This window comes from Boleophthalmus pectinirostris, unplaced genomic scaffold (assembly GCF_026225935.1).
Source record: "Boleophthalmus pectinirostris isolate CB_2022bp ecotype Guang Dong unplaced genomic scaffold, ASM2622593v1 HiC_scaffold_619, whole genome shotgun sequence".
NCBI classification, from domain to species: Eukaryota; Metazoa; Chordata; class Actinopteri; order Gobiiformes; family Gobiidae; genus Boleophthalmus; species Boleophthalmus pectinirostris.
The window spans coordinates 1-5,109 of record NW_026571453.1 but is presented as its reverse complement, the minus strand read 5'-3'; positions in this window follow the sequence as shown (position 1 = coordinate 5,109).

Here is a 5,109-nt window from a genome sequence, read left to right as displayed (position 1 = left end):
GGCGGCTTGAGGGCACCACATCCTGTAGTGGGCCCTGTGCTCATCGCCCAGCACCGTGGAGATCCAGTGGCATTTGCTAGACATCACCAGAATTGGCAAGTTCACCACTGGTGCCTTGAGCTTTTCACAGAAGAGAGCAGGTTCACCCTGAGCACCTCTGGCATGAAAGAGTCTGGAGAAGACGAGGAGAACACTCTGCTGCCTCAACATGGTTGACATGAGCGGTTTGGTGGTGGGTCAGGGATGTCCTGAGGAGGTAGATCCATGGAGGGACACACAGACCTCTACAGGCTGGAAAACAACAATCTGACTGCCATTAGGTATCAGGATGAAATCCTTGAACCATTGTCAGACCCTACGCTGGTGCAGTAGGTCCTGGGATCCTCCTGATGCATGACAATGCCTGGCCTCATGTGGCAAGAGTCTGGGGGCAGAACCTGGAGGATGCAAGGATTGATACAACTGAATGTCCCTCACGATCACCTGACAGAACACCTTTGGGACATTATGTTTGGTTCCATCATATGCCGTCAGGTTGCTTCTCAGACTCTATAGGAGCTTAGTGATGCTCTTACATAGATCTGCCACGATGTTGTCAAACATGGATACAAGAACAACATGTTGAGAAGCATTTTGAGTTGCAGAAATTAAATTTTGGCAAAATGGACAAGCCTGCCACATCATTATTTCACTTTGATTTTCAGGGTGTCTATAAAATTAAACCATTTGTAGGCTGATTTATTTATTTATTATTATTATTTTTTTTCCCTTAAAAGAGGTGGCATCCTTTTGACATCCTAAGACATTGCCCTGTCCATGATTGTACTTTTTTTTTTTTATATCCCCCATTGTGATCTGATCTGTTTTCAAAGTGTTCCTTTATTTATCTCTTTATTTATGTATTTCTTTATTTTTTGAGCAGTGCATTTAATACTTTTCCCAAACTGAAAACACTCCACCTTGTGACATTATGTGGTGCTCCACTGTGTTTCTAAATTCCATACACCTTCACTAGAATCATCAATCTCATTACCTCTCTCAAGAAAAGCAGTGAAACTGTAGTTTTTAAATCTCAGAAATCTGGTAGTGTCAGCCTCACTCAGTTAATAAAATATTATCTAATGACCTTACTGATTGGAAAGTAGTTTTGGAAATATCTCAACCATCTTCTCAATAAATCAAATCACAACTCATCTGATCATGTTCCTGTTAACACTAATGCTATTTCAGATCCTCCAACGATACCTGAGACCTTTAACACACACTTTTCTTTAATTAACAGCTCATGTATGTTCCTTCTGCTCATTAAAACTGAAGTATTATTTTTATTTCACTAGAATTCAGCTATTCAGTGCATATCAAGCTATTTCTGAACTTAAAACTGGTAGTGCTGGTCCAGATGGTTTAGAAACTCTGTCTTAACCTTGGATCTACAGACCATCTCTAAAAAAGTTCAATATGTTTTTGTGACTTTCAGAAAGGCTCTTTTTAGAACTTCTGATGATTATCAATGATGATCAGTGTTCTGATATATACAATATCTCTTTAGGTTGCAGCTTTGGTAAGTACATACATATATAAGTAAGTAAGACAGAGTATTTGGCAAGGCAAGTTTATTTGTACAGCACAATTCGTAAACAAAGTAATTCAAAGTGCTTTACAGAATAAGAAATACATTAAAATCATAATAAAAACTAATCAAAACATAAATAATCATAAAAATTAAAATTAAAAAGAGAGACATAAATTGGAGAGAAGAGTGCGGAATGAAAACCTTTCAGTTATTTGCACAGTTAAACAGAACCGTTTTGAAACTGGATTTAAACAGCATCACAGAAGAGTCTGTCTCACATGTTCAGACTGTTCCAGGTTTTAGCTGCATGAACCTGAAACTCTGACTCCCCTTGTTTAGTCGTGACTCTGGGCACCAGCAGGAGGCCGGTCCCTGAGGTCCTCAGAGTGCGAGATGGTTCATATGACACTAACATGTCACAGATGGACTTTGGTGCTCGGTCATGGAGACACTTGTACAAGCAGAGCTGCTTTAAAGTCTCTGAGCCACAGGAGCCAGAGCAGAGACCTGAGACCAGGACTTATGTGCTCTTACTTCCTAGTTCGAGTCAGGACTTGAGCTGCAGCGTTCTGGATGTTCTGGATGTTCTGTAGCGTCTCACAGCTCGTTTGGAGAGACCAGTGAGCAGAACATTACAGTATCTAACCTACTGGAGACAAACGCATGGATAAGTTTCTCCAAGTCTGCTTTAGACAGTAAACCTTTGATTTTTGCTGTTTTTTAGATGGTAAAAGGCTGCAGATGTTATTGATTTGATGTGGCTGTTAAAGTTCAAGTCTGAGTCCATTATTACCCACAGATTTCTTGCCTGATTTGAAGGTTTTAGAGAGAGAGACTGGAGGTGACTGCTGACACTGTCCCTTTGTTTCTGTGGACCAAACACTATGACTTCAGTCTTGTCAGAGTTTATCTGGAGAAAGTTGTTTTGCATCCACACACTGATCTGTTGGATGCAGTGGCAGAGTGACTCCACTGGTCCGTAGATCTGAGTGTCGTCTGCATAATTGTGGTAGGACACATTATTGCTGCTTATTAACTGGCCTAATGGCAGCATGTAGAGATTGAACAACAGGGGGCCCAGGATTGACCCCTGAGGCACCCCACAGGTCAGGGCCATGTGATCTGAGACACAGTTTCCAATTTCAACAAAATACTTCCTGTCTTCTAGATAGGACTTGAACCAGTTTAGTGCAGTACCAGAGATGCCCACCCAGTCCTCTAGTCTCTTTGATGATCTGTTAAAGGTTTTTAATCTGCTACACCACAACTTTCTGCTGGACAAACTCAAACCCACAGGTCTGAATGGAAATGCTCTTTTATGGTTCAGTCCTAACCTCCACAGCTTCAGTTTGTTGTATTCAAAGATCAGTCTAGTCAGTGCATTATATACAACGGTGTACCAGAGGGTTCTACTTTTGGTGCCTTGTTATTTTTTATTTTTACTAACAATCTCTTAAGCATGTACAAGCTGTCAATTTCATTTATATGCAGATGATTCTGTTCTCTATTTTTCAGTATCTAACTTATCTCAGCTTCAAAACAAACTATAGATAGACTTGAATTCAGTTCAAAACCGACTTAGAATGAACTTTCTAAAACTTTATATGAAAAACAAAAAAACAAGCAAAAAAAAGAAAGAAAAAAAAAAAATCTTTGTGTATGCTTTTTGGCACTCGTCATTTACTCCAATCTGCTGATCTAAACATATATTTTGACAACAGCACCCCAGTGACTAAGGAAATGTCAGAAAGATGTGACTGGATCCAGAATTAAATTTCAAACCCCATATTGATTATATAATAAAACAAACATATTCCTGTTTTATGCCCCAGTACAGATCTGCAAACTACTTCATGCAAATAAGAAAGAGGATAATCTCCCATCTGCCTATCATCCACTATGCTGACAACACTCACAACATACAACACATTATGTAGATTCATCTTAAAATGTTCATATAAACTCATCACTGTGAATTACCTTTAGAATGACTGTTTTCATGGAACTATGTGTTTATATGCTTTTATATATTTATGTTCTTGCCCGTTTGAAGATGAAATGCTACATCTCATGGAGCTTTCTTAATACATGCAATTTAATATCCATCTATATTTAAAAAAAACAAGGTAGTATAGGTACAACAGGTAAAAAAAAATGAATAAGTATGAACAGGGGCTCTGAGACGTTTAGGTTCATCTAGTAATTTAGCATTACAACCAAAACTGCAGCTATAATAACATCTATCATATATATAACCACACTTTTGGCAGAAACGAGTAAGAGACATCTGATTTACGTTGAACATTTTCAGACGTGCTATGAACTGTGTTACTCACAAGTTATTTGCTGTACGCCGCACAACATAACCCTGATGAGGCTCTGGTAGTTTTCGCTTTGACATTGTGAACCGAAACTAAACATGCTCGGTGGAGAGAGAGGCTGAACTTTATCATCACTGCTGATCTAAAGTAAGAGATGATTCCATGTTCAAACACATGTCTAATATTGCCTGTTTGTTTCTTACCTCATGCAGTTGAATGCCTCTCCCAATGTATATCAGACTGTACTGTTACATGCAGCAGGTGTCTGAGGACGTATTGGCATTTACAGATGTGTTACTTGGATGTTTAAGACTCACAACACCTCCATCACAGTTCAAAGGTTCATTTTCATTATGATACATCTGTAAGGTGGGATAATGCAGATGAATAGGAAAAAAAAATAAAAAATCTTAATAGAGAAATCAATTTCAAACTTAAATAGTAATTGAGTCACACAAATGTAAGAACATTGCAAAAAATGAAAATTTTTTGGACATTTGAAACAGAAACATAACAAGAGATAGGTTTTAAAAAATATATACATACTTATTTAGTATTTGAGTGGACTAAATCTGACTGAATATCTGCCTTTTTTTGTATTTATTCATTTTATTTTATTTGTCTTTTGTTAAAATGTGCATAAATCAGATTTAGAATTAGATATAATCAATTCTTCCGCACATTTTATCAAAATCTGGTTAAGTACATTTGAACATTTAGTGTAGGTGCTTTACTTTAAGGGTGATCCTTATGCCTCAAGAGGAGAAAGATGCATTTTGAGAAAAGTCCCCATCGAAGGCTACGTTCAGACTGCAGGACTTAACGCTCAATTCCGATTTTTTTGTGAAATCCGATGTTTTTGCGAGGTCGTTCACATTTCTAATTAAATGTGACTTGTATGTGACTCCAGTGGGAACATTAAATGGCCCAAAAGTGTCCCGCCTGTGCACTGGAGACACGATGACGTCAACCACAGCGAGCGTCTCTGTGTTTACATCCATCCATCCATTTTCGTCCGCTTATCCGGGAGCAGCCTAAGCAGGGACTCCCAGACTTCCTTCACCCCAGACACGTCCTCCAGCTCCTCTGGGGGGACCCCGAGGCGTTCCCAGGCCAACCGAGAGACATAGTCCCTCCAGCGTGTCCTGGGTCTTCCCCGGGACCTCCTCCCGGCGGGACATGCCCGGAACACCTCCCGAGGGAGGCGCCCAGGAG